The 27,833-nt window shown below is 37.1% G+C and overlaps 3 long non-coding RNA genes across 4 annotated transcripts in view; 1 reads left to right on the plus strand and 2 right to left on the minus strand.

The window, feature by feature from the left end:
• The window catches only part of LOC138140545 (uncharacterized), a 100,400-nt gene that overhangs the window by 52,654 nt on the left and 19,913 nt on the right, over window positions 1-27,833 (plus strand). Inside the window, exons 2-3 of one of the 2 annotated variants that reach the window (XR_011162596.1) lie at window positions 3,473-11,102; window positions 11,154-11,540. The exons of the other annotated variant lie outside the window; for it this stretch is intronic. This is a non-coding gene — a long non-coding RNA (uncharacterized lncRNA). Of the gene's footprint in view, window positions 1-3,472; window positions 11,103-11,153; window positions 11,541-27,833 lie in introns of those variants that run through there. 2 annotated transcript variants of the gene reach the window in all.
• LOC138140549 (uncharacterized) overlaps window positions 1-27,833 on the minus strand; it is a 390,561-nt gene that overhangs the window by 16,374 nt on the left and 346,354 nt on the right. The gene's annotated exons all lie outside the window — the stretch shown is intronic.
• On the minus strand, window positions 12,408-13,735 carry LOC138140613 (uncharacterized). Its single transcript, XR_011162639.1, has 3 exons — window positions 13,639-13,735; window positions 12,587-12,658; window positions 12,408-12,533 (listed from the first exon to the last, which is right to left on the minus strand). It is a non-coding gene; the product is annotated as an uncharacterized lncRNA (long non-coding RNA).

The following is a 27,833-nucleotide window of genomic DNA, read 5'->3' on the forward strand; positions in this document are numbered from 1 at the left end:
ATCGTAAACATGACAACCGAAATTTAAGTAACTCACCCGCAGGGATGTCTTTTCGTGTACAAAAAAATGAATGCTGTCAAAGAACCTCCTAGGTATACCGGGTGGGGCATCGTATACGCGCACGCGAGAAATCGCGACTTCTAATTAAATAAAATTGTCGAAATTTTTCAGACTTACCTGGCTATTGGTAAGGTACATTTCATAATTTTTTGATAATTTTTCACTTACAAACAAAGCCAAAAAAAATTAAAATGTAAATTTCAACCAAAAAGTCAAATTCTGATTTTTATACTAACCTACCCAGATTCACTTCCTATAATTATTTACGAAATCTACGGAAAAAAATACCAATTAGATTTTGAATTAAACGCAGTTTTACATTTCAACTTTCAAAATCATTTTTATTTATGACCTGCTACTTGTGCTGTCGTAAATTTAGGTGACAATGGAAACTGTCAATTTTATGGCAAAAAGGTTTAAAACGGTCGGCTATACCTTTGTTGGGAAATTATACCATTGTGCCGTAAATCACCCGTCTGGTTTACGTTTAAATAAAAAAGCGAATTATTTAGCTAACCAAGTCAAAATTTGTAATTGTGCCACCAGGGTTTGATGGGCTAGCAGATACAGATTCATTTAGTGTAAAAACTTTATAGGTAAATTAACAATTAATTTCAGAAAACTAATAAAACTGTTACGGCCTTATTTATTAACAAAAATTGTTTTTTAAATTCTCAAATATACCTTATCAATAATTAGTCAGGTATATAAAATTTTAATTAGAAGTCGCGATTTCTCGCGTGTGCGTATACGATGCCCCACCCGGTATATCTTCTACCAAACGAATATTATGAGGATTTTTATAATCAATATTAGAAAGAGGTAATGTTTTTTGTAAATATTCTTTTTTGGTAAACATTTCAAGTATAGTTTTATAAACGTACTCAACTCGAATATAAGATGTGAATTTTTGGTGTCTTCAATTGCATTTCCTTATTAAGATCCGTCAGGTACGGTAAAATAAAATCTAAAAACTGAAGGTATAATTTACTAAAAACATCGTGCATTCTATTAAAAATAATTTCAGCTGCCTCATTTTTATTATTGGCATTTACTTCAGAAGTAAAGAATAATTTTAACACCTCCCATTGCTCAAGAATACGTTTTACCACTGCTTGTAAAGACAGCCATCGAGTCTGGCAAGGATGTAATATTTTTTGCGATTTTAAATCACAGAACTGTTGAAATTCCTTCAATTAACTAGCCTTTTTTGCGCTATACTGAAAAGATTTAAACATTTCTCTCACCAAATTTTCTATGCTATCAGGAAGCTTCTTGCAAGCATATGAAGTACACAGCACAAAGGAATGGAAAATACATTTGAACACAAACAATTCTGGAACATCATTTTTAAGTAATGTACTAACAGATGGCCGCTCCCACATCATGACGTTTGGCTCCATCAGCCGCAAACATTGAATATTATTTATTATAAAGAAACTTTTAATTAAAGTATAGATCATTTTAGATTTACCGTCACTTACTGGAATTTGAGTTAAAAAGGCATCTCTTGTTACATAATTGACTTTAAAACGAGCTATCAAAGCTAAAATAAATGTTTTGTTGTACTTTTGTCGGCAGTCTCGTCAATCACTAGAGAAAACTTTTGTTGTCTTAACAAACTAAATAATTTCTCTTCATTAAATGCTCCCATTACATTTTTCACTAAATCAGTACATTTAGTTTTTCAGCAATGAATGCCTTGAGCAACTTTGTTTAGTGGGCATATATTTTTAATCAAGTTCACTAAATGGTTAGCAATGTTGAAAGATAAGTTGTGTTGAACAATAAACCCTGCAATGTGAAGTTCCGCTTCTTTAATTTTGGCTTCTACGTGATTTTTTATCATTGAATGAGTCCAATATTGTTTGCTGTCGTTTAATAGATAAAGCATTTCTTGTTTGTTTTGTCGTAAGTTCATGGCGTTTTATTTCCGTTACTCCACCGTGATAGTCACCTCTGCAGCATTTGCAATAGAAATGGGTCTTGTCCTTGTTGCTTTTGGCTAACCATGGATGTTCTTTTTCCCAGTCAGAATTATACTTTTGGGAATAACTTTTTTTGGCAATTTTTCGGGATTTGCTTGACGTTGATGATGGTGTTTGAACATCGCCATCTGTAGCTATACTACTACTATCATCAGACATTGCCTAACAAATACAATAAATGGATAAATAAATAAAGTATTATTAATAACTGTACCTTGATGCAAAAAACAGACAGACAAACAAGCCGTTAGACGGTTGACAGCAAAGCGTTTTGTGTTCTTACTGTTCTTCAAGCAGAAAGCAGAGAAGCAGACTAAGCAGAGCCTCTGCTACAACGCGGCCTTTGACAACTGACAGTTCTGTGACTGACAGCAGTGACAGCGCCGCAGGAGGTACCAATCTAAACATAATAAATCGTAGTTTTTTATAATTTCTAATAAATACCATTCAACATACTGATCGACTCATATTTTAAAAAATCCGTAGATTTTGTACGAAAATCCTAAAACCCGAGATGGGGACGAAAATCCGTAGGGTTGACAACACTGACTGTACTACTGAAAAACTAACTTGAGCAGTGAGGGTAACCTTTCAGGCTGCCAATTCTCTCATCACATGATGCAAAATCCCTACATTTCCCTACATATACTTTAAATTTTCCCGCCTTTTTTCCGCTTAAAATTAAAACACTAACTCTTTATAAAATATTTTAATAATTTCAAAAACATTTATCAAGCCGAACACGGAAAATGGTCGATCACTTTAGTAAATTGTTCTTTATTGTCATCGTGACACACAAACAAAAATTAAATACATTTTGAAATATATTTTCACTGTCACAGGTTGCGTCAAGAGATTGATACCACTGCCCCATTTTCCTTGTCCAGCATAGTACAAAACAAAATAATAATTCTGGATATAAAAATTTCACTGAAATAAAATTCTAAAACAGAACAAGAAGATTTAAAATTAATGTTTATGATCATACAATGCATTATACTTCATGTCTCTCATCATGTCTGCATTGCACTCAAATTTTGTACAATCCAATTCTTTACTCTGTAAATACGATCGAATTATACAAATGGAATTTAAAACTTCATGAGACAGTCGGTTTCGCTTTTTTGTTCTAACACCACAAACTATCGAAAATATACGTTCACTGTCAGCATTTGCATACTTAGCTAAAAGAGATAAATGTGAAAAAACCAGTACATTCTCGAATTTTTTTTGCTTGGAAATTTGACACCAAAGTCTCCAACATCTTTTTCTTTGCCTGTTTCAGGCACTGTTTAAAATTATGGTTAATTAGTAAATTTTGGTGAGATAACTCAAAAGGTATCAATATTTTTATTTCAACATGATTTGATTTTAATAAATATATACATACATAAATATAACTATAAAAAATAAATCTCTTCCAGTGGGGTAGTCTCGGGTAGGGCACCACGAATGCTGGCTGCGTTTCCTCGTTGGATAGCTAAAGAAATACGTTGGCGAAGGAAATATTTCGCCTTCAAATCACCGCTTTCAGCTATTAATTTTGAACCGACGTTATCAATAAAGGAACTTGCTTCTTTGCACCAAGGACCTAAAGTTTCGAAAGCAAGAGCTTTAAAGATGAAGTTAGCAGATTTTAAAGATTTATATTTATTGTGTTTTTTAACACATGCAATTTCTGCTGCGGCTCCAGAACACATTGATGTATGGTTTAAGTATGATGACGCTACACAAGTAACGTCCCATATAAGACGTTGACCCTTTGACCACGGAATAAGGGTTGCTCCGTCTGGTCTCTTGCCATCATCACGAGATAAACCATTGGGTTAAAGGGTGCAATGAAAATGAGCGGATGATAAGGCTCGTTGAATAATAGAATTAAGTTCATTGTGTCTTGGAATTCTTCCCAAGCTTTTACGCAGCTAAGACCGTGAAAACCATTTTCGTTTAGCATAGAACAACGACTACAAATATGGTTTTCAAAAAGACGGCAACCCAGTCTAAGGCCAACAGAAGTTTGAAAATCTTGCTTGTCTAAACAAGTACCGATGTTCTTAGATGGAAATGCATGTAACCAAGCACCTGAATCACGTTGTTGGATCGCTTTAAAACGTGCTTTGTCAAAAGCTGAGTCAAATTGAAGTTCACTCTCAATGACTCTTTTCATATTTATCATATCCCAGGATTTCTGAATTTTTAAACTAGATGGAGTTTCGTTATTTACTGATAGCCACTTATTCAAAGCTTCCTCATAATAGTGTACTTGAATCTTAATATCCATAAAGGGGAGTAAAGAAGACATAAGATCTTGAACACCATGAGAAGAACTAAGGAAAGCCGGAAGACAAATATCAGAAATTCTACGAATACCCAATCCACCAAAAGAAATAGGGAGAGTTGCTTGTAACCATTGTTTGGTATTTAGACAAATGTTTAAAATAGATTCAAGACTTTCTTTGAGTAAAGAGTCCATATCTTCTAGTAAAGAAGAGAATTTCCAAAGAGCACAAGTACGCAGAAAATATGACATTTTTGGAATGAAAAGGCAATTTTTTAAAAGAAAATAAGCCACATGTGGATTAATTTGTTCGAGTCGAGAAATAAGAAGATTCAATTTATGTTGTTTGATTTTGAAATGATGGACATGAGCTTCTTCAAAAATTGGAGCTCCTAATAATTGAAGGTCATCTTTTGAAGTTATACGAATACCTGGACATATTTTTTCGAATTTACTAACAATACTTGAGCCGATACGTTGAGAACAAAAGAAAATTTCACATTTGCTTGTATTCACCTTAAGGCCAATTTCAGCAGCCATTTTAATGATAGTATGAAAATCGTTTAATACAGTTTCGGGAGAATCTGAAAGAGTGGCATCATCTAGATACCAAATGTTTAGTTTCGAAAGTAAATTATTGACCAAAGGTTGAACTGTAATACTAAAAGACATTGGACCACAAGGATCACCTTGCTGAACACCAACCTCTAATGATATTGTTTTATTACAAAAAAAAAGCAAAGAAGGGAACCGATAACTTTGGTATAGAAATGGATATACAGGGTGTCCCAGAACTCGCGGATCAAATTTACAGTGCGTTTTCCTTGGTGATAACTGAAAGCAATAGCGTTTAAAAAAAAGGACAGGGTATAATCGATTTTTTGTAATGAATAATTAAAGTTGACCAATCAGAAGGACGCTGTTAAATTCAATTTCACGTAAATTTAACCAACGGTTTGAATTGCCTAGCAACATAATTCTAGTAAGAATGGTATGGAATTTCAAGTAAATGTTTGGACAACTGTGAAGATTTTGACAACGTCAAGTTATAATTTGATTCGAAATTGTCAAACTTCGTATTGAAATCATGTATACAGCTGCAGAATATGCCGAAATGCTCATAATTTATGGAGAGTGCCGGCGGAATGCACGTGAGGATGCAAGGGAATATGCAATAGGTACGTTTTCCACGACGATTGCCACATCCACTGGGTCCTTGGTGCCTACCTGACAAGAAATTGGTGGTCCCCCGTGAGAAGTTAGAACGCTGTTCTTCAGTCCTTTGATGACGACGGTAGAAGAAGTATATTTGAAGAACTATATTTACCGCGAACCTATCAATATTTTAGAAGAACTAAATGACCAAATTTACGAAACACTGGCTACTGTTATTCCTAATATGTATGCTTAGACTGACAAGGGAAAATTTAATAGAACGAGCTCGCCTATTCCTTCAGATGAAAGGTGGTCATTTTGAACACTTGTTATAAATTATTCTTTTTATTTTGCACGTTTCTTATTTCATTTGTTGCATTCTACATCGTTTAGTTATAAAATTTGATCTTAAGTTTTTACTAATAATGATGCTAAAATAAATAGGTTAGTTTAATCCAGTTTTGTCTTCTTTCTTTCAGAACTGCCACTATGCTTGATCTGTTGTTCAAAACCTACGTGTAACTCCAGCTTTTTTTGCAATGTCAAGAATGTTCCTCAAAGTCTTTTCTTTCATTTCGACGATGACGAGTCCCGCTCGTGTAGCTGCGCTAATATGTTGCAGATGCAGAATGTATGCACAGGAGTCAGGATAAATTTCTTGTGATTCCGATTCACTTCACAGGCCCTGCATATTTCACTTTTTACTAAGATTTTTAAGGTAGTAATATTACTCACTTGACGCTACGTCGCCATTTTACCTTCCATCAACAAAAGTTCAATTCATCATATCCCTCCCGTCAATTTCCCATACCCCTCAAGGTTACAATTGCTCTGGAAATTTTCACGCATAGCAAACCATACATTCATAACTAAAAAGCTGTTGCACCCTGAATATTTTTCTAAACGTTTTTTACCTTCCGCGAGTTCTGGGACACCCTGTATAAGAGGAAAATTATTTTTAATTGGGATAAGCATACTATCTCTCTCTCGATAGAATTAAATGCATTTTCAAAATCGATTTTAAGTAAAATGTTATCTCTATTTTCAGGAATGTTGATAAATGTACGAACTGAATGTATTGCTGCTTCGCAGCCTCTTTTTGTAGCAACACCAAGTTGGTGAGGAGCTAAGTATGATTGAATTTGATTGCTCTGGTTAACACAAACTATGCGAGCAACTAGTCTTCTCACAGCACAACCAATAGCTATAGGTCTGATACCTCCATCTTTCTTTGATAATGCACAAAGAGATGCACCATAAAAGATTGGCTGAATTTCTTCAGGAATCTTAGCAGCGAGGATAAAATTGCAAAGGCTAGTTAATGAAGTCAAAGCTCTTTTACCAGCTTCTCCAGCGGAGAAGGAAATCATGTCCTTTAAGAACTGTGGTCGCATTCCGTCGATTCCAGGTGCTGAGCCGTTTGGAAACGAATTGATGCCTTTTAAAACTTCTGACTCGTTTAAAGACAGATTATGATTATTATTTTCAGGAGGATCAGGATACGAAAGATGACGGGAAGGTTTTGGGTGTTTCTTTTTCAAAGCTTGAAATACAGTATCATCAAATGAGGCCAATGAATCTTCAGAGCTTAATAGTTTGATTGCTCCTTTGATGTCAAAATCGTTGACTTTTGCTTCGATCCTTGTTGATAATGATTTAGAAATATTTTTTCTTGATTTTGAATTTGTTGAAGGTGGGTTATTAAAATTTGAAATGTTAAGCTTGATTTTAGAGGTTAAGTTTTTGGTATTAGATTCGTTGATATTAAATGCTTTGTAAGAAAAAAGAAGCAAATTTTCCCATGCAACAGCTGAGTTCGTTTTGACGCAATAATTGATGACAGAAAACAGTTTATCAGCTGAGGAATATCTTGCTCCCTTCGGAATTGAAATACCTGACCTATGTGTATTTCAGTGCTCAGTTACGGTTAAAGTATCTAACAACTTTTTCTTAATGTTGGTAGTTCTTTCCGCAGCCATATTTGAAAAAGTCGTAGCCAGTCGTAGCGGACAGGCGTAGAATCCCGCCGTTTGCTGTCAGCTGTGACAATTGTCTGATGTTTTAACCCACGTGTAGAGTTGATTAAAGAGTGGTGTTGTTCAAAAATACATATCATTATCTACAGGGTTATTATAAATGTTTGTAATCCAAGTAGGCCATCTTGTTTCGATTGTGCACCATATATCTATTAACTACTCTACTATATGGGTAACGTCGTATCTTTACTTTGCTCGAGAGTGAAGCAAACATTGCCATGGGTGGGAGCAGTATAGAAACATCTTCTCAGCTACTTTGTTAAGTGCAAGGATAATGTGTGCATGGCAGGAATTTAAATATAGGAAATAAAGGAGGGATTTGTAGGAGGGACTTAAGAAAGAAGATAACCTCACTTTAAAACAAATTATCCATAGATAAATATCGACGTTTCTTAGATGCAACTCACCTGTTTCGATCACTTTATTTAGGTCACTGACCTGTACACCCTCAGTTCGACAGACTTATGCCTTTCATAGTTTAATTTTCTCGATCGCCCGAGGGGTGATCATTCACGTAATTGACAATCATTCATCGCCCATCATATTGTCATCCATACCATATATTTTAATTTAATGAATCATTTAATAAAATATAGGAGTAATTCTGTGGAAATCAATCTTTTATTTACAATTTTTACAATTTACTTACAAGTACCTACTGTTTACAATGAAAAACAGTAAAATTAAATTTACAAAGCAGAAAACAAAATTAATTTAGTGTATTTTTGTCGTATGTCCTTTCTCTTTTCTGATAAAATTTTTGCTTCACAAAAATATCTTACATTTAAAAATATATCTACCAATAAGGATAGCAACTGGTATGAATGATTACTTTCATTAAAATTATGTTTAATGAAAATGTCACTTGTAAATGCTGAGCAGGTAAGAACATTTCGTAAAATAATATTTACAACAGTCTCTCTACATGTTGCCTTAACGATGTCATTTTTATAGCCTCGAAAAATCTGTTCTGCTATTTTGCAAACCGAAACAACATCCTCAGATGTAATTTTCAGAGGCCCGCGATTTTTTATGTTGATCAAGTTCATATTAATCGTAAGTCGCAAGTAATTTTTTTTGCTGCTTTTGAACAAATATAACCAGCTATATAAGTTACGACGTTTTCGATGAACGGTGACAAAGACTACAATTTTGTTATATAATCGTGACCGAAAAAATCGTTGTGCAGGTTGGTTACATCGCCAATTGGTGAAGGAACATTCCTTCTTGACGAAACTGACAATATGCGCACATCCTCAATACAACAATTAGAATTATAAGAAGTACTCACTTCATTTCTTATAAGTAATTTTTTATACGCCCTTTCAAATTGTTGGGCGTTGGGGTTGTTATTAAAGCCTCCCCGCCCTCTTATACAACTAAAAAAAGGTTCAATAAAATCCTGGTATAACTTAAACGTTAGTAAATAATCCATGTGGTATTGTTGGATAATCTCAAACACTTCAAAAACATTTTTTAATGAAATAATGAAGCCCAAAAACCCGGTTTTTCGTTGTGTTAAAATGACACGTGTGCCATTGGTGTCTTGTTGAGTAAGAAAATAATTTATCAACCCATCACTTCTTTTTTTTTGTTTTCAATACTTTCTAAAGAAATAGGAACATTGAATGTATTACGTTTTTCATATTTGTTTCTACTCTTCAGTATGTCAAAAGCATCATTTACAAACATTTGACAAACAATAAAGATTTTGCGATGCTTTCGCCCAGTGTTTGAGCTCCCAATTTTACATTCATTCGATTATCTGTAAAATTAATATGTTTTTGTGTTAATTTATTTGCGGCATGCAACCCCTCTTCCTTTTGTAAATTATTAAGTTGACATATATGTTCCCAGAATATATGTTCACCATTTCCATCTACAATAATTTTTTTGTCCCCTAAAACATTCCGGGCCAATTTAATCATATGAGATGTGCCCCATATTACAATTTTTTTTTGGATATTTGCAGGATTGATAATAAATGGCTTAAAGTGTAAAGTGTCAACTTCAAAGTTCGCACCTAATTTACGGCACATTGCCAAATTCACTGCAGCCCCATCAAAAGTAATTGAATGGATCTTTGCCCCTGTATCATTTAGAAGTATTAAACAATTACTTAAAAGATTTGCTCGTTCCTTCGCATTTAAAGCTTTAATGAGGAAATATCCCACCGGAATCTTCCAATTTCCATTTAAAGCCACAGCAAGAAATACTAAGGCATTTTTGGCCTTAGTTTGACGGTCACTATCAATATTATTGTCTGTCCCTAAAGTAGTTAATAGATATACCGGGACATTTTTTTAACTCTGAACATAGTCCATACTTATTCCCTATGTTCAATTTTAAAAAACACAGATCAATGCATTGTGAGTTGCTATGCAACGAACTATACCGAACACCAGAGATTTTGAAATTATGTTAAAAATTGTTCCGATTGATGGAATTGGTCTTCATGTGTTGCATTTCACGCACATTTCTAATGCTCTAATTGGCGTAGAATAACTGCATTATGTGTATTTCTTCTTCAAACAACTTGACCATTTTGTTAATCTGTCAAGTACTTATTTTCGTTAACTTGGTTACGTGATTATTATTACGCAAAATGGAAGCTGAGACCGAAGTCTATTTAGCTCCCAGATCAAAACGGAAAAGTAAACTATTTCCGTAATTTCAATTTCAATTGATCGCATCTGCTTCGTCATCGAAAGTGTGCATCAAGTTTGTTTTTAAAGATGTTAGGGTTGGATGCGTTTACAATTTCGTCACTCAAGGCGTTCCAGTCGCTAAAAACCCGATTAGGAAGGAAATGGCTTCTGACAGTTATCTTAAAATTTTAAATTCTCAATTTAAGTCGATGGCCGCGCAAATGGATGTTTGTGTTGAATTCAAATAAATTAAGTAATTCGTCAGATTCATTGTTGGTCAATATTTTATAGGTCCATATGAGATCACCCCGTCTTCTGCGGTGTTGGAGAGTTGGCAAGTCTAACATTTGCAGTCTAGTTGCGTATGGAATCGATCTAAGTCCAGCGACTCGTTTTAGGATTGCAATGGGGTGCACCGTGGAACAGACTACTTTCATTATTATTTCATTTTATTAAAATGGTGTACGAGATGAAAACAGAATGCAATCATGTAGAGATCAATATCTCGCAAAGTTTCCTAATTTAGAGATAGAGTAACAATCTTTAATGACCCACATTCGATGGATTGTGAATAGACAAAACTAGAGATGTTTCAAAGGAAAAGTCATCGAGACAGCTTCAAGTTGGTGAAGTTTTGAGAGAGAGAATGGAACAAAATCCCAAAACATCATTGCTGAAACTGTCAGCACAGTCAGGTGTACCACTGAGCACATGTCAGAAAATTGTGAAGAAAATATTAAATTTGCACCCTTATAAAGTGTCATTGTTTCAAGACCTGAAACCAGCAGATTATCCACGTTGTGTTACATATTGCAGCTGGTTTTTAAACAACATGAATGATAACAGAACTTTGGATTTGTCATTCTTTTCAGACAAGGCATGGTCCTGCTGTAAGTTCATAACATGATTGTAGTCAGGGAGATGTTAGAACTAATAGGTAAACCTCCTCTTCCATATTTGTTGCTGATTTCCTTAACGACTATTCCAGATTGGATCAACGCATGCACGGAACCTGTCTGACGTCACCCATCTTGTGTATCCTGCCCCTCCACATTATAACATTGGAAATAATTTAATGCATATCAACAACAATAAAACCTTGCTAGACAGTCAAGTAGCTTTAATTTGTTGCCATATAACACATAAATAAAATGTCTTTATTTACAAAAATTTCATTCTCTCATTTTCCATCAACAGTTTTAGAATCTTGTGATACCTAACACTGTTTCCTCGAAACTTATTAAAACAAAAATGTTTCAGTACCCATCTTGATGGATTTTACTGTTACTCACGGTATTAAAACATTGGAACAATCTCTTTAAATGAATCTTTACTGTTGTGGTTAATAATTCAATGAATTTTTTTGGAAGGTAAACATAACCTCCTAATATCAAGAATAATAATCTACTTCGTATCATTTTCGTATGGAACTATGGAACGGCAAAAGAAAAAAATTCATTTGTTTTCATCGGCTCGTTGACTACAAACATTTATAATCACCCTGTATAATGGAAATGAATAATTATTCATCATCATCATCATCAAGTGACTCGGATGACGAAGATGTTATAAATTTTGTGGTCAATTTGGGACGGATCAGAAAGATTCCCCGATTTCACATCAGAAAAGGTCATTTTCATTATTGGGACGATCAGGAATTTTATAACAGATACCGACTTTCGAAAGAATCAGTAGTTATATTGTTGGAACAAATTGATGGCAAAATAAGGAACGCAACTAACTGGTAAAAAGAAATAATACAGGCATTTTCAGCAATTTATATTTGTTACATATGGCTTTTTTTGTAGACACAGTTGCTGAAAACTTATATAATGAGTCAATCATAAGGACAAGAAATCTAGTAGAAAGGTCGTATGGAGTGTGGAAAAGAAGATTTCCAATTTTAAGCAATGGTATTAATGTTGACATCAACCGAGTACAATTGCAACTGCAGTTTTACACAACATAGCGATTGAAAATGACGAAAATGAACCACCTGTATTAAACCAAGAAGAGGAAGAAGCCTTTTATTTTGTTAATAATGTACCACTGCAAGTATTTCCACATGGAAATAATAGGGTGCAAAATGAATATGTAAATTATTTTAATAACTTAAATGTATTTATCTTTTTTTAAAATTTCCATTCTTAAATTATGTTCTTCCTCCCTGTGCCTCATTTTTTGTTGGTGTTCCTCTTCCATATGTGCAAGCGTAATTTTGTGAAGTTCCACCTTCCTCTGTTCTTCCGCCTCCTTCCTCCGTTCATCTGTCTCCATGGACATTTTTTTTTACTGGGCAATTTGTTTTTTTTTTCGTCAGCCAATTGGCACCACTTTTGATTTGTATGTGTGCCGGTCATCTTTTTAGCTAAACAATAACATATTATTTAGTATTGTCACATCATAATAAATAATTGTTACCTTTTTTGCTCTGGTTTTCTAAATTCGATGATAAAGGGCGTTTCAACATTTTTGGTGTGTATTCAGACCAATCTACAATTTTACGTAATAACATATTAATAATATCATATATCTTTTGTGACGTTCAGTTCCGGTGGTGACGTCACGGGATATGATTTGACGCCGGTCGGTCGCGGTATGCCTCGAGCGCCAGTCCCTTTTTCGGCTGTGGTAGAACGCCACACGGCCGGGGTAGCTCTGCGGAGTGACGGCGTCCAGGGGTCAGCTGTCAGGGCGCGGCGTAAGGGGGGAAACAAACAAACAGTCGTCGCAAAACCTTTATTTACACTATGTACAAGAGGACCACCTGGTGAAGGCGAGATCCTCCGGGGATGGTGCCCGTGACCTGGGGGATGTCCTCGGTGGCAAGGGAGATAAGGGGGTGTTCGTACTTACGTCGGTCGGCCCTGGAACTTCCTCTTGGCGGCGTAGCGAGAGAGCGGGTAGGGGTGTCTACGGGGTTGCGGGGGTGTAACGGGATCCGGGGGGGATTGGGGGAGGCCTGGTTCGCTCGCTAGGGGAGCGAACGGGCCGGAGACAAGGGATGAGCGGGGTGACCTAGTTTGCTCACTAGGGGAGCGAACGGGCCGGAAACACGGGATGACCTGGTTCGCTCACTAGGGGAGCGAACGGGCCGGAAGTCGGGGGTCGGAAGCGGAGTCGGAGGTTGTATCGGGAGCCGGTTCGGAGCTGGTGCTAGGAGAGTCAGGTTGATGATCGGAATTGGGATCGGAGTCGGAATCGGAATGAGCTCTGCAGGCTCTGCGCGGTCCTTGGCTCGGTGGTGCGCGCGGCCGTTGACTCGCGGCTGTGGCGGTGGGGGACCTCTGTTCAGCGCGGGGCCCGAGTATTGTCGGCCGGAAGAAACACGGGTTCCGGGGCGGATTCGGTGGACGCGGTTGAGGTAGTCGGCTCCGCGCTAATTTTCTGGCCCGGCTCGTAGAAAGAATGGAATTTTTCCGCCACCGGGAGCGTTTCCTAAGTAACTTCGTTACACTTTGTATATTTTTTACCATTTTTGTTAAATCCCTCATTTGAAGCCTCAGGTAATATTATAACATCTTCTTGTGGGGCTTCAATTATTTCAACGATAGGGACTGTTTGTGGCTCAGTGGCGATATCTAACGAAATATTGCTATCGACTATGCTAATATAATTTATCATTGTTTATTATTAATTTATTACACATTAAATATTGGAAATAACTATATTAATAACATAATTACATAAACATTTTTGTTTTATAATACAAAAATTTCCGATAATATTCCGGAATCTGGAAAAGTGCCCCGAATGCTTGCAGCATTTCCATGTTGAATGGCAAGGGAAATCCTCTCGAAAAGGAATTTCTTTGATTTTGAATCGCCTGATTCCGCGGTAAGTCGGTTTCCGATGACATTAATGAAATCGATGGCTTCTTTGCACCAAGGGCCTAGGGTTTCAAATGATAAAATTTTAAACACGTAGTTTGACGAAATGATTGAACTATATTTGCTATGTTTGCGTTTGCAAGCCATTTCAGCGGCAGAACCTGAGACTTCAGATGATTTCAATACGTAACTGTCTGCAAGTGTATCTACAACAGTAACGTCCCAAACCAAAGGTTGACCTTTAATCCACGGTACTAAAGTCATCCCATCTGGGCGTTTTCCGTCATTTCGAGAGAGTCCGTTTGGTTCTAAAGTTGAATTCACATGAATAGAAGTTAAAGACCGGTTGATAATGGAATTAATTTCAGTGTGTCTTGAAAATCTACCACTGCTTTTGAAACAACTTAGACCGTGGGTGCCAATTTCGTCAACTTTCGCATTGCATTTGCAAATATGAGGTGTACAAAGATTACAACCCAATCTTAAACCAATACAAACTTGGAAGGAAGTGTTATCTAAAAGAGTACCAATATTAGGAGAAGGTATTGCATGTAACCAAGATCCTGATTCTCTGCATTGCAAAGCCTTAAAACGTCATTGGCAATTATTCCTTTGATATTAATATTATCCCAATTCTTCTGAAATTGTGGGATTGTTGGTATTTCGTTCTCATTTGCTACACCGCAGACTAAAGCTTCATCATAATGGTGAATATTAAGCTCATTATCCTTTGAGTTTAGTAATAAAAAAACAAGCTTTTTAACCCCATTAATTGAAGATAGGAAAGCAGGGAGGCAAATATCGGAAATGCGAATTCCCAGACCACCAAATCTAATCGGTAAAGTGGACTGACGCCATTGTAAATCAGTTAAACGTAAATTAAGTATTCTCTCTAAACAAGACTTTAAAGAAGAATCAATTGAGTTAACATAATTAGAAAATTTCCAAAATGGAGTTGTTCTTAATAAAAAATTAAATTTTCGTATAAAAAGACAGTTTTTGATTAAAGTATAAGCCACGTGTCTGTTAAGGAGTTCAGCTTTGTTTAAAAGATTTTCAACTGTAATTATAGTTTTTTCGACGGTGTTTTTGAAACCTTGGTCAAAGATTGGAGAACCTAAAAGAGATAAACTTTCTCGGTCACAGATTTTAATGCCTGGTGCTAAATTTTGAAATTCCTTTATGACTTTTAAATCTGTGTCTCCAGAACAGTTAAAGATTTCGCATTTGTTAAAGTTTAATTCAAGACCAATTTTTCTGGATAAATTGATAACTTTCTTAAAGTCGGACAAAACTACTTCTGGGTAATCAGGTAGGGTTCCATCATCTAAATACCAAATATTCAGTTCAGAATCCAAAGATAAAATAATTGGTTGAATGGCAAGACTAAAAATCATAGGACCACAAGGATCTCCTTGTTGAGCTCCAACAGAAGAAGAAATTAAATGATCACCAAAAAATAAAGTTGAAGGATCTCTATAGCATTGATAAAGATAAGGGTACAGAAGTGGTGTATGACATTGGACTTCTTTCAGAATACAATCCCGTTCGACTGAGTTAAAGGCGTTTTTGAAATCTAATTTAAGAAGAACTTTGCCACGGTTTTGATCGTTATTAACAAAGGTTCGTGTGGTATGAATTGCTGCTTCGCATCCTAGTTTAGTTGCAACTCCAAGTTGGTGTGGAGATAAATACGAATTTACAGTATTACGACTTTGAAAATAGGCTAGCTTTGAGGTCAATCTTCGCAAACAGTTTCCAATAGCGATCGGTCTAAGTCCTCCATCTTTCTTGTTAAGGGCACATAAAGACGCACCATACAGTAAATGGCAGATTTCTGAAGGAAGTTGCCCAGATAATAAAAAATTGCACAGTTTGGTTAAAGCTCTTAGTGCCTTCTGACCTGCTTCACCCGCTGACAAAGATATAATATCTTTCAAGTATTGTGGTCTCATGCCATCTAAACCTGGTGAAGAACCGGCAGGAAATGAATTGATAGCTTCTCGAACGTTTTGCTCATTGGCTATTAAACTAATGTCTCCTGGTTTGGAAGGGTCTGGGAAAAAAAGTTCGCGAGATGGTGAAAAATGTTTTTTTTTTAAGTTCTTCGGCAACATCTTCGTTGAATGAAGCTAATGAGTCATCCGAGGACAATAATTTAACAGCTCCTCTGATATCAAAATCGGCTACTTTTGCTTCCACTTTCTTATCTAATGATAAATTTGTACGTTTCTTAGAACCAGTTCGTATTTGAGGTACTTCAAAATTAGAAGGATTTCCTTTTATATGCTTATTCAACGACTTATCAGATTTCTCTGCTACATTGAAAGCTCTATACGAAAAAAGTAAAAGATTCTCAAAGGATGATAATGATTTGGTCGAAAGACAATTATTAATAATGGAACTTAATTTATTTACACATTAGATTACCTGTTTCTAAAAAATCCCCTCACATACAGAGGCTATGCCAGTCATTCTTGTGCCCAAGATGTCATTTATTATGGCCTCTGTTGAGCTTTCCTTCGCTGGTTGACTGGGACCTCCACCAGTGCCCTTTCGGTATGTTTTGTCCGCAGCGTGGTTGCGGACTGCTAGTTTCTTTAAATTTGCCCATTTTTCTTTCAGCACCTTGGGGTCGCGTGGTAAACTTCCCGATAATGATTTAAAACTGTCGGCTAGTTTTAACCACGCGTCGGCTTTTTGTTTCTTGGTTAAAAGTCCAGTCTGTTTACACTCTATTGTAAATTTATTTTTGTTCACAAGTTCCACCAATAAGTTTACTTCACTGTCTGTAAAGTTTTTTGATCTTCTACAACAGTCCATTTTTTTTATTTTTTTTTTTTATTAATTTTATTGCCACAGCTACGAGGGCCATACAGCAATTTTACATTAGCATAGTTATAGTGCGTTATAGGTTCTTTATAAGTTTTATACTCCTGAGGAAGGACTTCAATTTGAACCAGTCTTCGAAAAGCATAGAGTAGTTTCCACAGTTCACTTGGCATGCCTTGCGGGAGTTGATCAGGGCTGGGCAGTCACGTAGAATGTGTGTAATAGTCAAATCAGACTGTTGGCAGAATATGCATAGGGGTCTATCCTTCTGGTTGAGGAGGTATGAGTGTGTTAGAGTAGAGGTGTATGTCCCAACCGCAATCGCGATAGAATTACTTGAGACCTCCGATCCAGAGGAAGGTGAAGATCTTGATTAACAGAGGGTGTTTCCGATGCAGATGCGAGGAGTCCAAGTCCCATTGGGATTGCCAGGTGTTTATTACGGCTGATTTGATGATAGATTTCCAGTCGGTGTAAAGACCGTAGTTTGTTTCCGGTAATGCAGCATCCAAAGCGGCCGATTTAGCTAGTTCGTCCGCTCTCCCGTTGCCTGTAATACCCACATGAGAAGGCGTGTACATAAACATAGGCTCCTTATTCAACAGGAGGGCTGTTTTACGTTCTTCGGCAATCTTCTGCACTAGGGGATTAGTGGAGTAACGATGTTGTATCGCCTGGAGTGCACTATGGGAATCACTGCATATAATGAAGTTACCGTCAACATGTCTCAGTGCCAGCTGTACGGCTTCTAACAAACCTGCTAGTTCCGCACAGAAAATACTACCATAAGGTGGTAACTTTATCTTGAGTTCCCGTGTAGACGTGTGGACAGCCGCTCCCAGTGCGCCGCTTATTTTAGATCCGTCTGTGTACAAGAACGTTGCTGTTGGGTATTTAGAACGTAGTCTGCAGAATTCTTGACTTATGATACTTGGGTTGGTAACGTTTTTACTATAGGTGGCCAGGTCAAACAGTATTTTTGGGGATGGTATGCTCCATGGTGGGATTCTAAGTTCTGGTTTATAAAAAGATGGCGGGAATGAAAGTGAATGTCTTTGGAGATACAAGTGAATGCGCTCGGCTATAGGCATAAAGGAGAGTTTTGTGTGTTTAGGGACAGTTTCCAAGGGTGGATAGAGCAAACTGTGGTTAGGATGAGATGGCTGAGAGTAGATTTGCGCGGCATAGTTAAGAGTCAGTTGTTCGAATCTCAGTTGTAGCGGCATTTCGCGTGAGAGAACATACAAGCTGTCGCTTGGTGTGGTGCGGTAAGCGCCTAGAATGATCCTTAGAGCAGCCCTCTGAAGAACCTCAATTGGCTCCCTCGTAGTCTTACTGCAGGCACCATAGGCAATTAATCCGTATTCAAGTCTTGATCTAACTAAGCTTTTGTAAACCGATAAAAGGATGCCTGTATCTGCACCCCATGTATGATGTCCCAAGATTCTCAGTAGGCCAATTTGCTTATTGCAGGATGAAACTATCGAAGAAATATGACTTTTCCAAGTGAGCTGGGAGTCAAATATGACTCCTAGAAAGCGAATACAGGGTACTTTTTCTATTGTCTGATTATAGAGAGTTAAGGTTGGTGTGTAATCTGTCCTTCTCTTACTGAAAACTATATATTTTGTCTTTTCTGAGGAGAAGTGAAAACCCGTAGAATGTGACCAGGCTTCAAGATTGCGCAAAGTATCCTGTAGCTCTTCGTCGAGGGTTTCTAAATTCTTTCCTGTTGCGAAGACAACAAGATCGTCTGCATATATCGCAGAAAGACTTGGAAATGAGATCTGCTGTTGTATAGAGTTTAACGCTATAAGGAAAAGAGTCGGGCTTAACACTGATCCTTGAGGGCAGCCGTTTTCTGGCGTTCTTTCGCTGGATGTGCATCCATTTGCCCTCACAGTGAACATTCGATTCTTTAAAAAGTTACTAATAAAATAATGAATATGTCCTTGAAGACCCCAGGAGCTCAATGTCTTCAAAACACCGTGTTGCCAGGTCATGTCAAAAGCCTTTTCTAAGTCGAAAAAAAGGCAAAGAGTCTTTTGATTTAAGTTAAAAGCTTCGCGAATTTTGGACTCCAGAAATATAATGTTGTCCATTATTGATCTTTGCTTCCGAAACCCATTTTGTGTGTTCGCCAATAAATGGTTGGTTTCCAAAAACCACAACAGTTGCTAATTTATCATTTTTTCAACTACTTTACAAGCATTGCAGGTCAAGGAGATCGGACGATATGAATCTAGAGACGATGACTGCTTATTTGGCTTCTTTAACGGTAAAACGACGGCCCTCGACCATAGGACAGGAAACGAACGCCTGGTCCACATCAGATTTACCAACTCTAGGAAGTGCTGCTTGGTTCGCCGTGACATATTTTGCAGAAATGCCAGGGGGATGTCGTCAGGACCAGGACATGTGCGGCGCGAGTTCTCAAGTTCGTCCAAAGTAAATCTGTCATTAATAGGTTGATCGTTGGCGTCCTCAACATCTAATGTTTCTTCCTCAGCGGTGTCTTTAATAGTAAGAAATTGTTGGCAGTAGTGTCTGGTGCTTGAGGAGTTTTCGAACTTTGTAGCTAACGCTTCGGCTGTAGCCTCATTTGAGAGAAAAGCTTGATTCTGTCCATCTATTAGAGTTATATTTGGGTTTGAGTTGCCTCCTTTTATTCTTCTAACCTTGCTCCAGACTTCTGTAATGGGGACAGTCCATTTTCTAAATGCGAAATAGAAAATTGTAACGAGTATATTGCAAAGATAAATACAGGGTGATCCAAGTTTTTTTTTAAATGCTCTAACAACTTTATTTCTTGTCCGATTTCAATAAGCGAATATATCAAATGAAAAGGCGTTTAAGGGACTATAAACTGCCATATAATATTTATTTTTTAAAGAAGCAGTTAAAGTGAGGTGATATTTAACTTTCTTATTTTAAATTGCGAGATATGTTTTTCATTACTTATTTTTAAAATCACTATTTTTCTAAACATTGCCGTAGAGAAATATAATTTGTTTTTTGAAAAGTTTTGAAGAAATAAAAATGTTTAATAAACAATAATAGAGACATTTTAATGAAAAAGCAAATAAAATCAAGTTGCTTTGTGAGACCTGCCAGCTAGAGCTAATCGTGAGTTAAAATGAATACCTTTGAAGAAATGACCGACATGCTACATGTCAGATCTAAACTTCATTCGAGGTACGGAAACAGCGTGTCCTTGTCAAATTCTTTGCGTAACAAATGCTCTACCTGACAGCAACTCGATTTTATTCGCTTTTTCATTAAAATGTCTCAGTATAACTCAGTATTATTGTGATTCTGCTCTGTACTAAGACCATCACTTACAAATACAGGTTTCATAATTTCTTTCCCATAAGCATTATCAGTTGAACAAGGTCATCGTATGCTTTTCCAATATCAACTCGATTGCTTTGGAATAGTAAATTTACTTTATTCAGTTCATGTAATATAGGTTTTAATACTGTTAGATATAACACAATTTAACACGAATACAACACTACGTTCTTTTAGACCGCCCAAAATGAGCGCCAAGGGCCACATTAAAATTTGTGAAGCCAACTCTCTGAAAATACCGCCCAAATGGCGCTAAAGCGCCACATCTGGCGACCCTGCCGTTGCCAGCGCATCGAACTAACCTGACACTAAACGTCTGTTGCAAAAAGCACTAGATTAGCAAACTTGCCACTAGATGGGGTGGGGGATAGGAGAAGTCAAGGTTGGTAGAACTGACTAATTTGTATAGTAGGTTGCCTCATTGAAAATTGGGGGGCGGGGGGAAAAGTAACTCGTGACGTAAAATGAACCCAGAAATTTTGAGTTTTCGAATAGAACCCAAAGTTCATAAGCTCCGTGGGGTTTATTTGGTGGTTTTTTGGGTTTTATTCTAATGAGGGAACACTTAATGCGTGATCGACAGACTCTGTAGTAAAAGTTTAGTGTATTATGTTATGACGTCACGAATAACGAAGTGTAATAAACTAAAATCATAAAAATTTACGTCTATTATAAAATTAGACATGTAAAAAAAAGTACAACATTTTTGCAAACAACAACCTCCTAACAGCTAACAAAACAAAATATTTGGTTTCATTATTTGGACAATTTGGAATTATAACGAACAGCCTTTTTCAAGAGTTTTTCACATGGTTTCCAAGTAAAACATTTTTGTCTTTATTAAATTTAATTTGGTGAATATCCTTTCTGCTGCAGTACAACTGTGCGCCAGACTCATCGAGTTAAAAACAAAGTTACAAATTTCATTGAACATTCTATCATTATCACTGTAGCGTCACCCAGGTACATTTTTTCCTGGGGAGGACACTTTTCAGTCCACATTGGGCTTATTTCTAACAGGAGTGTTATTCACATATGAAGGCTTCATATAATTTTTAAGAATTGTCATATAAATAAGGCAATTGACTTGCTTCAGATAGAAATTCTACGTTGATTTTGTTGATCTGAGGTAGGATATATGACAGAAAAGTATAGTACATTTTATTTATAGAGTTATTTAAACCTTCAACTATTTGAGACAATCGATTCAATTTATCCTCATCATAAGCAGCCAGTCTGAAGTACATCTTTAAAGCCTCCGATTGTTCCAACATTCTTGAAACTACAGCCAAGAAATATAAATAATAATTTTTAATTTTTTAATTTTTTTTATTAGTTCAAATATCTCAGTTATTTTTGAATTAGGAACGATATCCTTCAAAAGTGGAATTAAATGATCAACTATCTGCAGTGCTACATTGTGCACTGCAAAAAAAACATACTCAAACGTATTTCAAAATTTCTTACTTGTTTATCTTGGTCTTCATTTTTCTGTACAAAATAATGTTTGCACTGTTGATTTGTCTTTATAAACTTGACCTTTTTTATATGTCCGGTACCTTTGGAATGTTTATGTAATTCAGATTTTCCATGGGTGATAATAACGTTGCAAGCACTACATCTGCATTTATAAATATCATTTGGGATTTTCTCTAACCACCCCTGAAATTCTTCGATTTTTTACCAGTCTTCATCAAACTTCTTTTTTCGATATTTGTATTTCTTAGGTTTGCTTGGGCCCGCTTTTTCACTACTGTTATCACTGTAATCACCACTAGTACTGGTAGTCATTTTAAACCATTCTAAACATAACCCAAAAACCTAAAAAGAATACAACTAATAAACGTCATTGTTGACTTGACCTACTTGTGGAATTTTCGATTTTTTTCTGGCTAGACAGCCTCAGGGCGTCCTCCTACATCGTTTACCACCACTAAAACCTTGTGCAAATGAATTTTCCTTGCCCTTTGGTTATACTAGACATTGATGCGACCTTGACGCGACCTTGAAACACAGGGCATTTGCACAAGGTTTGAGTGGTGGGAAAAGATGTAGGACGACGCCCTAAGGGTGTCTGACCAGAAGAAACGCGAAATTTCTACAAGTTGGTAAAGATAAAGTCAACAATTACCGTAATAAAGAACAACCGAAGATAAGTAAAAGTTTGATTAACCTAATAATCGGTGTTCGGACAGATTTAGGTGATTTAAGTAGTGGGAGACGATTTCATGAACGTGCGGCATAGTACTTGCAGGGCGTCGCGTCGGGCCCAATGTAATTTCACGATTTAATAATCGTTTGTCTGTTTTTTGAAGCAGTACAAGACTCGACAGATTACCTGGCGTCTTATGGTTTGAATATTGTTTCCATTACTATTTGATAATTTATTTTTTACTTTACAACCTTATCGAATTTTATTCAAATAAATTCGCTAAACTCTTGGGACGCCACCGGACATTGCTTCCGTCTCACGCTGAATAAAAACGGAACAGAAACTCGGCAAAAACCATACAGTCGACCTGTTCAGTAATAAACACCATCGCAAGTCTGTTATAATATGAAACCACATCAATAGCTGACTTCCATATCCCCACCACAGTTATCAGCTATTAGGATAAACAAACCGGCAAGGTTATGTTGCAAACCTGTGTTCTGAAGTTTTGAAGTTTCTATCGGGCTTCACTGAATAAAAAATAAGTATGTTCGGCGGAAGAACATAATATGTATGTCGAAGGACCAGGATCCCAGAAGAAGACACTTTGTTGGGTTTTTGTAGTTTATTAACTTAACTAGGGGCTACATGTATTTTCGGTTCGACGATGCACTACCGAGTTCAGATACAGAGTCAATCTAGAGCTACAGAGTGTGTTTTTTTATAACGCACAAAAAACTGCTGCGTAGGCGTGGAGCCGTGCTCCGATCGCTGCCGGAAACGTCCGAACAAGTACGGGCGTTAACATCCTCCCACGCCACAAAAATGAATGTACAAAAATGTGATATAACAAATTATGCCAAAACAAAAAATTTTTTGACTGAAAAGGCCCTAAGCCAATAACACATGTCCACAACAATACTAAACAACAAACAATATATACAAATATAAAATACCAAAATGAATTAAAATTGAATAAAATGTTTTAGAACTACGCTACACAAATAATGTTCAGTTTTTTTGGTTTACATTTTCACATAAGGACCTTTTAAGCACTTTCATTGTCCACTGGGAGTTCATATACCCGATTTGCCGCACGTTTGGTCACTCCACTTATTGTCTTCACTGATACGACATCCAGTAATTCCATCGCTACCTGGATGTAATTCGACAATGCGGCCTAGCTTCCACTGTAGGGGTGGTACGTTTTCTTCTCGCAAAATTACCGTGGACCCCACCTTTAATGGGCGTAGATTCGTCTTCTGCCATTTGTTCCGGGGTTGTAATTGGTTTAAATATTCGGTCGACCAGCGCCTCCAGAACTCTTGGCGTAACTTCTGGACTCGTTGCCATCTTGACAGCCTATTGTCTGGTACTTCACCTAGATTATACAGGGTGTCCCAGAACTGGCTCCCCAGAGAAAACAGGCATGTGCCGACAACAAAAGAGGCTATAAATTGACTAAAATAAATTTTCTGCTAGCTCAAATTACCGAGTTATAAAGATTTTAATTTCACCAATCCCGGAAGCTCGTCCTCAGGTATTACTAAAAAATCTGATCGGTTGCTAAACAACAACAAAAAATCTCTGATATCGCACAAATCAATAAAATGTTTGGGCAACTGGAATTTTGACGTTTTCCGATATAAAAATTCGTTGACGTTTATCTGTCATCAACATCAAGACTTGACAATTGCAAAAGATAATAACTTCGAAATAAAACAATAAAAATGACGATTCTAAAAAGAGCCATTTATTTAAATAGGTAATAATATTAAAGCAGATGTTCGAAATGACCACATCATTCATTTGTATGTACAATTGTGCTCTACGTAACAAACTCCTTGTCCAGCGAGAGATTGGTTGACATAAAAGTCACTAAATTCTACGTAGAGAAAGGCGTAGATAACGCACGTAAAATTTGAAATATATCCTTCAAGCAGTAACATTTTTGCACTTAAATGATGCTATAATTAATGTATTCTAGTGCATTTTGTAGTGTTGGGCTAATTTAATAAAATTTAAAATCTCCCAATCTCTCGCTGGACGAAGTTTAGTAGCGTTAGTTATCGTTTCTTCAGTAACTGAAACAAAAGCCTCCTGAATTCGAACTCTCAGATCAGCCTCTGAATTTATGGGCCGCCGATAAATGATAGATTTCAAATGATTCAGATTCAGGCCTGGCAGGCCGTTGATGCGGTCTTCCTCGACCGATCCAGCGCTGTGGATATTGGTTATCCAAAATTTCCTGAAACGTTTCTGCTAAAATGTGGTGGAGCACCATCATGTTGGAACCAGTCATTTATGCGATAATCAAGAGGTACAATTTCAAGTAAATCAGATAGCTTCGTGCCAATGAACTGAGCATATCTTGCCCCCGTTAATCTTGCGGGGAATTCAAACGGTCCAATCTAGAGCGGGAGATTCGGAATTTTAACAAATGGAAGGATCCACCACACTTATACTTGCCAAACGATCGCCCAATAGCCCAGTCCACAAATTAACAGAAAAACTTGTATGTTGAAAACCTCTGGGATTCTCTTGGATTTTCCTCTGCCCAGATATGAAGGTTGTGATCATTGGAACAACTTTCCCGGCAAAATAGCGACTCATCAGAAAACAGTATCCGTGACAAGAAGTGCGGATCAGCATCGTTTTGGTTTATTAACCATAGACAAAACTGGATCGCCTAATTGGATAATCCTCTGGCAGAAGATGTTGTACCCGTGTATAGTGGTACCATTGTGTACGGATGCCTCCTATTATCAGCTAGAACTCTCTGCACCGAACTCTTGGATAAATCCATTTCACGAGAAACTGTTCGAATACTCCGGGTGCCGTCTTCCTCAAAGACATTCAATACGGCTTCCTCGTGGTGGACAGTCCTTACATTTCTTGGAGCACCCCCAACTTCTCTTCGAACTGGCTGCATCTGACCCGTTTCTCGACTCCGAGCGATTAATTTTAGGATTGTTTTATGATCCGGATGACTTTGTCTTTGCGGAAATTGTTCATGGTACAACCTTACTGTTTCACGTGCATTGTTCCCACATCGTGCAAAAGCAAGAATCATATCTACGTACTCAGAGGAAGAATACATGTTAAATGATACACTTGAATTAAATATCGCAGCGAAATTGTATAACAAATGTCAAACTGACGTAAACAATTATTCTAATAAATGTAGTGGACCAAATCTAATGGAGAGAATTATAGAGGTTTACGGATAAAAAGGAAACCTAGGCAACGCAAAATTGCGATTATTCCACCTTAATGGTGCTCAACTCTGATTGGTCAACTTTAGAATGTCTTTTCTCCGTTATCATTTGAGATAGGACTTTTTTTCTTCAAAATACACGTTAATATATTCGCCCTAAAGCTCCATTTTTTCTCTGGGGAGCCAGTTCTGGGACACCCTGTATTCTGCTGGTGCTATCAGGGCGGTGCCAATTAAGAAGTGTCCTGGCGTTAACGGTTGCAAATCGTTGGGATCATCACTTAGGGGTGTTAGGGGTCGGGAATTAAGGCAGGCTTCAATTAATGTCAGTAATGTGTACATTTCTTCGGCCGTAGGCAACGAAGTTCCCGCAACTCTTTTAAAATGATTTTTAAATGATTTGACTCCCGCTTCCCAAATTCCACCTACGTGTGGGGAATTTGGTGGAATAAATCTCCATTCGATCCCGTCGTTCGTAAGATTGTCCACAACCGCATTTTGAAAATCTTTTGTTCTGAGAAAGTCTCTTATTTCTTTTAGCTCGCGATTTGCTCCGACAAAATTAGTGCCATTGTCGGAATACATGCGCGTTACTTTTCCACGTCGAGCCATCATTCTTTTTAGAGCATTTAAGAATGACTGTGAAGTATAATCATGCACTAATTCCAAATGGATCGCTTTGGTAGCGAGGCAGACGAATACCGCCACCTATGATTTTGTCGTCCTTTTCCCACGTCCACGACCTTCTTTTATTAGAATAGGACCCGCATAATCCACTCCGCAGTTTTGGAACGGGCGGGATGGTGTCACGCGGTCTGTTGGTAAATTACCCATCAATTGAAAATATTGGACGGGTTTAGTGTGACGACACCTTACGCAATTGTAAATTATTCTCTTTGTTGTTCCTTTAATGGCCAGTGGCCAAAAGGTTGATCTCACCGCTGCGATTGTTGCCTGGGTACCTGAATGCAATGTGGTGATGTGCGTATCCCGAATTATTAATTTTGTAACGATATGACTTTTTGGCAGCAGCATTTGGTGTTTTGAATCAAAATTAATTTTTGCGTTCTGTAAGCGCCCTCCTACCCGCAAAAGTCCGTTTTCATCTAAAAATGCGTTTAGAGGGATTAAGTGACTGTTTTTACTCAATTACTTTCCCTTTCTTAATTCGTCAATTTCGCGGTGAAATGCTTGTTTTTGTACAATCTTTACGATCGCGACGTTGGCTGCTTGAAGTTCGTCGCAGCTTAACGCGCCCAAATTTTTGTTGTTTGGATTGGTGCAATTGTGAACAAACCGTAAGCAAAATCCTATTATGCGTTTTAGCTTTTTGTACGAACTTACTTTGTTAAATAAAGGTAAATCGTCTTGTACTGACTGACTGACTAACGCGACTCTTCGTTGTTCCTCAAGTGATCAAATCTGCTGGGTTTTGATCCGTTTTGACGTAGTGCCATTGATTAATTTTTGTCAACGATTGGATTTCGGCTACGCGGTGTGCCACAAAGCTCTGCCATTTTGTGGACACGGCTGCTATCCATGATAAGGTGACCATAGAATCTGACCAAAAGTATGACTCATCTATGTTAACATCTACTATTTTTATGACCTTTGATGCTAATTTCGCCAACAATATGGCCGCGCATAATTCTAACCTGGGTATCGTTAGCGGTTTAAGCGGCGCAACACGAGATTTTGAGCATAACAATTGTACGGTGACTTCATTATTTTCATCTATACTTCTGATGTAGATCGCTGCACCGTACGCATTTTTGCTGGCGTCACAGAACCCGTGTAATTCGATGGTTTTAATGTTTTCGGATTGAATTACACTGCGAGGGATTTCAAATTGGTCTATTAAATATATCTATTATATATCTATTAAATGTAAATTGCTACAAATTTTAAGAAATTTTTGATTGAGTTCGGTTGGTATCAATTCATCCCAACTTAGTTTTAATTCCCACAGTTGTTGTAGAAGAACTTTCATTTTAATAATAATTGGGGTTATTAAGCCGAGAGGATCGAAGATTTTTGCTATGATTGATAAGACGTTTCGCTTTGTCGCATTAGTAGGAAATTCTATTGACGTGACATGATATTTCAATAAATCTTTGCTGCAATTCCAAGTGAGCCCTAACGCTGTTGTGTCAAAATTTGAATCAAGTCGGACGGTTAAGTCTTTTGAGGGGTGACTATGCTGTGGTAATACGTCATTGTTGTTTGATGCCCACTTGTATAATTTGAAGCCGCCCTGTTTCAAAATATCAATCAAATCGTCGCGTC

Source organism: Tenebrio molitor, chromosome Y (genome assembly GCF_963966145.1).
Source record: "Tenebrio molitor chromosome Y, icTenMoli1.1, whole genome shotgun sequence".
Classification (NCBI taxonomy): domain Eukaryota; kingdom Metazoa; phylum Arthropoda; class Insecta; order Coleoptera; family Tenebrionidae; genus Tenebrio; species Tenebrio molitor.